The sequence below is a fragment of the Nicotiana sylvestris genome, chromosome 9, assembly GCF_000393655.2.
Source record: "Nicotiana sylvestris chromosome 9, ASM39365v2, whole genome shotgun sequence".
In the NCBI taxonomy this organism is placed as follows: Eukaryota; Viridiplantae; Streptophyta; class Magnoliopsida; order Solanales; family Solanaceae; genus Nicotiana; species Nicotiana sylvestris.
In genome coordinates, this window is record NC_091065.1 from 7,809,581 (window position 1) to 7,817,802 (window position 8,222).

Consider the following 8,222-nt stretch of genomic DNA (forward strand, 5'->3'; position numbering starts at 1 on the left):
CCGCAGGCAACATTAGAGCAGGCCAGACTCCGAGCTCTACTAGAGTCAGCTCTAGATCATGAAGACCGTGTCAGAGATATAGCCACCACTCGCCAGCAGCAATTGCAGAACCAAGACCAACGTCTTCAAGATTTCAGGGCACAAATCCACGACCTGGCGGTCTACACCTCTCAAAGTTATGTAAACTGCCAAGGAATGGATTATGAAAGATTTACAAAGCATGCACCCATTTTTTCCCGTCATCTAGCAATGGAGTTGGAAAGGATGTATCGTACGCTGGGAGGTCATCCAGGTCAAGCCCCACATTGAGCAGATAATCCAATAATTGACAACAAAAGTGGAAAGTGGGGCATGTTGTGAGATGTTAAGAGTTGTATCTTTTATTTTGATTTAAATGTGTGTGTTTCAAACCATTTTCTTATAAGGTTTTCAAATGTAATGTCTGTTCCATCTTTGTATAATGAATAAAAGTGTTTGCCTTATGACCGAACTACGCAAGGTCTGATTCATGCGGGGGCATGATACGTAGGCAATCTCTATAAGATTCGACCACAATAAAGAATATAATAAAATAAAATAAAATATAAGTGAATAAAATTTTCAAGAAAACTGGGACGACACAAGCAGTCGAGCAAATGCATAATAGAAAGGGGATATTTGTCTAGGAGCATTGCATCTCAACGTGTAATTATATATGTGTTAAATTCTCAAAACTAACAAGTTTGTTCATTTCCAGAATTCAAGCAGTTAGTTTCTCTAAAGAGTATACTGGCATATTATCATTATCACACGAGATCAAAAGGACCAATACCCGAAAGTATGTCTATCCCAGATGTTGACACAGGTATTGAGCTAGAGGAGATGGATGTCGGGAAAATGAAAGAAGAGATGTTTAAACTCAAGCAGCAAATGGCTGAGATGTACCAAGCCTGGTCTACAGGACAGTTACCCCCATCTTACCCAACTAACCCTGCTCCATCAATGACCCAAACTCAGGATAATATTACCACTGAATTATCCCCAAATTTCCCCATTTACCAACACTACCGAGGCACCACCTCTCAGACACCGTAGTCTCCCCCTCCTAAATTAGTTCCATACTTTCCTCCACCTGTAACTCCTGTCTTTGTGGCACCTCCCACAGCTACACTCCACAAATCTCCTAGTGAGCCTACATTCCAGGCCCAGGACAACCAATATTACCCCCGGAGCCCACCCTCAAAGCCTCCGAAATCCATTCAACTACTCCTCGCTTTGACCTCCCAACCGAAATTGACAAGCCAGCCAAATATACTGAACAAGAAGAGATGTACAAGAAGGTCAAAAGCCTAGAACAATCGTTCCGAGACATGCGAGGGCTAGGTGGGCAAGTCAGTGTAGCATACAAGGATTTGTGCTTGTTCCCAAATGTACAATTACCAGTTGGCTTCAAGATGCCTAAATTTGACCTATACAATGGGCACGGCGACCCAATAGCCCACTTAAGGGGTTTCTGCAGCAAGATGCGAGGAGCTGGGGGAAAGGACGAATTATTGATGGCTTACTTCAGTCAAAGTTTAAGCGGATCAGCTTTGGAGTGGTATACACGCCAGGACCATGGGAGATGGTACACCTGGGATGACCTGGCACAGGCATTTGCATACCATTTCCAATACAATCTGGAAATCATCCCAGATCGACTATCTTTGACAAAATTTGAGAAGAAACACAATGAAAGTTTCAGAGAGTATGGCTTCCGGTGGAGAGAACAGGCAGCAAGAGTGGATCCTCCTATGAAGGAGAGTGAAATGGTAGACTACTTCCTCCAAGCCTTGGAACCAACTTACTATGCCCATTTGGTTTCAGCGGTAGGGAAATCATTCAACGAAGTAGTGAAGATGGGAGGTATGGTGGAAGAAGGCCTCAAGACAAATAAAATCATGAGCTATTCAGCAATTAAGGCAACTACTCAAGCTATTCAAGGCGGGGTAGGAGGAATCGGAAGAAAGAAGAGGGAGGAAGCAGCAGTAGTTGATTCAGGAATTTGGCCGGGACCCAGAGGTTCACCGCTTTACTATAATCAACAACGACCTCGCCAATCAGCTTACCACCATGATTCATCCCAACACTACTATCACCCTTCAGAGCCTCATTTTTCCATTAACCATGCTCAAGCATACAATCAGCCACCTGTTCACACCAATTGGCGTGCTCCTGTCACACCAAATACTTACCCACGAGCCTATCCCGGACCAGGTTTCAGGCCTAGGCCAGCATTCAGGGGAGAAAGGGAACAGAAAAAGAAAACTTACACTCCATTGGGAGAGTCTTACACTAGTCTGTTCCACAGGCTGAGACAGCTAGACATGCTGAGACCAATACAATCCAAGCTACCCAATCCTCCTCCAAAGAATCTGGATTACACCATTAGCTGTGAATATTGCTCCGGTGCACCAGGCCATGATACGGAGAAATGTTGGCATTTGAAAAATGCAATACAAGAGCTGATTGATACTAATAAAATCGAGGTTCAAACCCCCGAAGCTCCAAATATCAATAGAAATCCAATGCCAGCCCATCAAGAGGCTAATATGATAGAAATCATACAAGCTGATGGGGAGACAAAGAAGCCGTCACAAACTGTCATGATGATCAAGTCTCATGAAACCAAGCCAGATAAGCAGTTAATGGAGGAGAAGCCGGTGTCTAAGCATAACAAGAATGGTGGTGAACCGTCTATGATAGTCGATGAGGGATCATCGAACAAAGTTGCCGCAAAACAAGAGAGGACAAAGGTGATAGTACCAGGGGTTGCTAACAAACCCGTCGTAATTGTGGAAGGAGCACGTACAGATCGAGTTATTATTGCACCTGTAATTCAGCTGCCAATCATCAACAACAAAGCCATCCCATGGAACTATGAACGGGTGACCGTAATGTACAAAGGCAAAGAAATCAAGGAAGAAGTGTGTGAGGTACAAGGCTTGACTCGTTCGGGAAGATGTTTTACTCCCGAAGAGCTGAGAAAAACTAAAAACAATCCAATGCCCACGAAGAAAGCTGTGACGGAAGAAGAGGCGGAGGAGTTTTTAAGAAAAATGAAGCTCCATGATTATTCTGTTGTGGATCAATTAAAGAAGACCCCCGCTCAAATTTCATTGTTGTCATTACTGATCCATTCAGAGGAGCACCGTCTGGCTTTGATGAAAAACCTGAATGAGGCTCATGTTCCTAAAAAAATCTCTTTAAATCATTTGGGAAGAATAGCCAACAGAATCTTTGAGGCAAACAGAATTATATTTTCTGATGATGAATTGTCTGTGGAAGGTACTGAGCACAACAGAGCTCTTTACCTCACCGTGAAATGTGAAAACTCCGTAGTAACCCGGGTATTGGTTGACAACGGGTCAAGTACAAACATCTGCCCTCTCTCCACTTTAAGCAAATTGAAAATCAAAGATGAGAGGATCCAGAAGAATAGTATTTGCGTACAGGGGTTTGACGGTGGAAGCAGAGATTCATTTGGCGACATAGTGTTGGAACTGACAATAGGTCCAGTTGAATTCACAATGAAGTTTCAAGTACTGGACATAACTGTTTCTTATAATTTGTTGTTGGGTCGACCATGGATCCATGCTGCTAAAGCAATCCCGTCAACACTACACCAGGCGGTCAAGTTTGAATGGGATCATCAAGAAATAGTTGTGCATGGGGAAGAAAGTTTGAATGCTCACAGCAGTGCCATTGTACCGGTCGAGGGAATAGAAAATTACCAGGGACCATGGGTATACCAAGTGTCTGACACGGTGTCGGTAGAGAAAATTCCAGAGGGGAAGTACCTTCCGAATCCAAAAATAACCTCTGCATCAGTCATGGTAGCCTATGAAATGTTAAAAAATGGTTTTATACCCGGCAAAGGTCTGGTCTCATCTTTGCAAGGAATTATACAACCAGTATCTCTCCCCGAGAACTGGGGAACATTCGGTTTGGGGTTCATACCCACTATCACTGACGTGAAAAAGGCCAGAAAGCTGAAACAAAAGGCATGGGTTCTTCCAAAACCAGTCCCACATCTATCAAAGTCTTTTGTCAAGACCGGTGCTAAAAATCGCCCGATAACAACAATTCCTAAATCCCTGGTCAATCCTGAGGAGGAATTAATTGAAAGATTCGAGAAATTGTTTGACGATGTGAATATGGTGGAAAGCGGGGAAGGTTGTAGCAACGCAGAAGTTCAATTCGTTGGGCCAGAAACAAAGCTTAATAATTGGAAAGCCACTCCTCTCCCCATTCGAAAGGAGTCTTGGTAGTTTATTTTGATTTTCTTTCAGTTTGTTTGGGTTACCTCAGGGTTGTAATCCCAATGCTTATCTTACAGTTTGTTTGAAGTGTGCAAACCTTGTTATCTTTCATCATCCAATAAAATACAGTTTCCTTTTTCATTATCATTCCTGATAGTTTTCTTTTCCTTTTCTTCTTTTTCTGTACAGTTCTTTTTACGCTGGCTCTAGTGATATGGCATGCATGAGGAATCCTCAGCCCAGTCTTAAAAATCAATCTGGTTCCGAAATAATAATTCAAGAAATATATTGTGATTATGAATCAGAATATGATGAAGATGAGGTTTTTGAAGAGATTAGTAAAGAGTTAATTCACTTTGAGGAAAAAACCAAACCTAACCTGAGTGATACCGAGGACAATCAATATAGGGGACACGAGTAATATCCGGGAAACTAAAATAAGTGTCCATCTCGAACCAAGGATCCGAGAAGAGTTAATTAAAGCACTCATAGAATTCAAAGATGTTTTTGCATGGTCATATGACGACATGCCGGGCTTGAGCACTGATTTAGTGGTTCACAAATTGCCCACCGATCCAATGGTGCCTCCTGTCAAGCAGAGGCTGAGAAAATTCAAGCCTGATATGAGTGTGAGAATTAAGGAAGAAATCACCAAACAGTTGGAAGCAAAGGTCATTCGAGTCACTCGATATCCTGTTTGGTTAGCTAATATCGTTCCTGTACCAAAGAAAGACGGCAAAATTAGAGTATGCGTCGACTACCGCAATCTCAACAAAGCAAGTCCGAAGGATAATTTCCCATTACCCAATATCCATATTTTGATCGATAATTGTGCCAAGCATGATATAGGATCTTTCGTGGATTGTTATGCCGGGTATCATCAAATTCTAATGGATGAAGAAGATGCAGAAAAGACGACATTCATCACACCATGGGGAACTTATTGCTACCGGGTAATGCCATTCGGTTTGAAGAATGCCGGAGCAACCTACATGAGAGCGATGACCACAGTGTTTCATGATATGATACACAAGGAGATTGAGGTATACGTGGACGATGTGATCATAAAATCAAAGCATCAGGCCAACCACGTTGGGGATTTGAGGAAATTCTTCTTAAGACTTCGCAGGTACAACCTCAAGCTTAACCCTGCCAAATGCGCATTTGGAGTTCCATCTGGAAAGTTGCTGGGATTCATAGTCAGTCGGCGAGGCATCGAGCTAGACCCATCAAAAATCAAAGCCATCCAAGAATTGCCACCTCCAAGGAACAAAACTGAAGTAATGAGTTTGTTGGGAAGGTTGAATTACATCAGCAGGTTTATTGCTCAGCTTACGACAACCTGTGAGCCTATTTTCAAACTGTTGAAAAAGGATGTTGCGGTCAAATGGACCGATGAGTGTCAGGAGGCATTTGATAAGATAAAAGGATACCTGTCAAACCCACCCGTGTTGGTCCCGCCAGAGCCAGGAAGACCTCTGATTCTTTACTTGACGGTCTTGGAAAATTCATTTGGTTGTGTATTGGGGCAACATGACCTCACTGGCAGAAAAGAACAGGCCATCTACTACCTTAGCAAGAAATTCACAGCTTATGAGGTTAAGTATACTCATCTAGAGAAGACATGTTGCGCCCTGACTTGGGTAGCTCAAAAATTGAAACACTATTTGTCGTCCTACACTACTTACCTCATTTCGCATCTGGATCCGTTGAAATATATTTTTCAAAATCCTATGCCAACGGGAAGACTTGCAAAGTGGCAAATATTGCTCACAGAATTTGACATCATATATGTGACTCGAACTGCAATGAAAGCCCAAGCACTGGCTGATCATTTAGCTGAAAACCCGGTCGACGAGGAGTACGAGCCGTTGAAAACCTATTTTCCTGATGAAGAAATAATGCATATCGACGAGATGGAGCAAATTGAAAAACCTGGCTGGAAACTTTTCTTTGATGGGGCCACTAACATGAAAAGAGTCGGGATAGGAGCTGTAATCATTTCTGAAACAAGGCATCACTATCCTGTTACGGCTCAATTGCGATTTTATTGCACCAATAATATGGCTGAATATGAAGCTTGTATTTTGGGGTTAAGGCTAGCCGCAGACATGGGTATCCAAGAAATCTTAGTCATGGGAGATTCGGATCTTCTGGTACATCAAATTCAAGGAGAATGGGAAACCCGAGATTTGAAGCTCATACCATACCGACAATGTCTACATGATCTTTGTCAGCGGTTTCAATCAGTGGAGTTCCAGCATATTCCAAGGAATCCATAATGAGGTTGCCGATGCATTGGCTACCCTGGCATCAATGTTGCACCATCCGGACAAAGCTTATGTAGATCCAATACATATTCAAGTCCACGATCAGCACGCTTATTGCAATATGGTTGAAGAAGAATTTGATGGTGAACCATGGTTCCACGACATCAAGGAGTATATCAGGATGGGGATATATCCCGCACAAGCCACAGGAGATCAAAAGAGGACCATTAGGCGATTGGCAAATGGATTCTTCTTAAGCGGAGGAGTTTTGTATAAAAGAACACCAGATCTTGGATTATTAAGATGCATAGATGCCAGACAAGCTACAACTGTCATGTCTGAAGTACATTCAGGAGTTTGCGGACCCCACATGAGTGGATATGTGTTGGCAAAGAAAATCCTCCGAGCTGGTTACTATTGGCTTACCATGGAGCGAGATTGTATCAGTTTTGTGCGCAAGTGTCATCAATGCCAGATACACGGAGATTTGATTCATTCTCCACCATCCGAGTTGCACACAATGTCGGCACCATGGCCCTTCGTTGCCTGGGGCATGGATGTGATTGGACCAATTGAGCCGGCAGCATCCAATGGGCACAGGTTCATTCTGGTAGCCATTGATTATTTTACCAAATGGGTTGAGGCCAAAACATTCAAATCAGTGACCAAGAAAGCTGTGGTCGATTTTGTCCACTCAAATATCATATGTCGATTCGGAATCCCAAAGGTGATCATCACAGATAACGGTGCTAATCTTAACAGCAACTTAATGAAGGAAGTATGTCAACAGTTTAAGATTACACATCGCAACTCTACCCCATATCGGCCCAAGGCGAATGGAGCAGTCGAGGCAGCCAACAAAAACATAAAGAAGATACTTCGGAAAATGGTAGAAGGTTCAAGACAATGGCATGAAAAACTACCATTTGCGTTATTGGGATATCGCACTACTGTTCGCACTTCAGTAGGAGCAACTCCTTATTTGTTGGTATATGGCACTGAAGCAGTAATTCCTGCAGAAGTTGAGATTCCTTCCCTTCGGATCATCGCCGAAGCAAAGATTGATGATGATGAATGGGTCAAAACCCGTCTGGAACAGTTAAACTTGATTGATGAAAAACGATTGGCCGCAGTATGTCATGGTCAATTGTATCAAAGAAGAATAGCAAGAGCATACAACAAAAAGGTGCATCCACGGAAGTTTGAAGTGGGTCAACGTGTGCTGAAACGTATTCTTCCACATCAGGTTGAGGCAAAAGGCAAATTTGCCCCGAATTGGCAAAGACCATTCATTGTGACCAGAGTATTATCGAATGGTGCATTATGTTTAACAGATATTGAAGGCAAATGCATAGACATGACTATCAATTCTGACGCGGTAAAGAGATATTATGCATGACTTTTTGAATGTTTGTATTTAGCATTATTTCGAAGACTGGAATGACAAAGGCAATTTATTCTGCTATCCAAACACTATACCCTTTGCTTCCCCTTTGAGCCATTTTGTTTCTTTCCTACCCTCTCTTGGAATCAATGAAAATCAAATATGAAATAATAATAATAAAAAAAATCACTATTATTTAGTAAACTACGTTTGACATGATTCCTCAAAGAAGGATACGTAGGCGCCTCACGGCTCGGTCATAGGGTGCACGATATGCATAATGTGCAC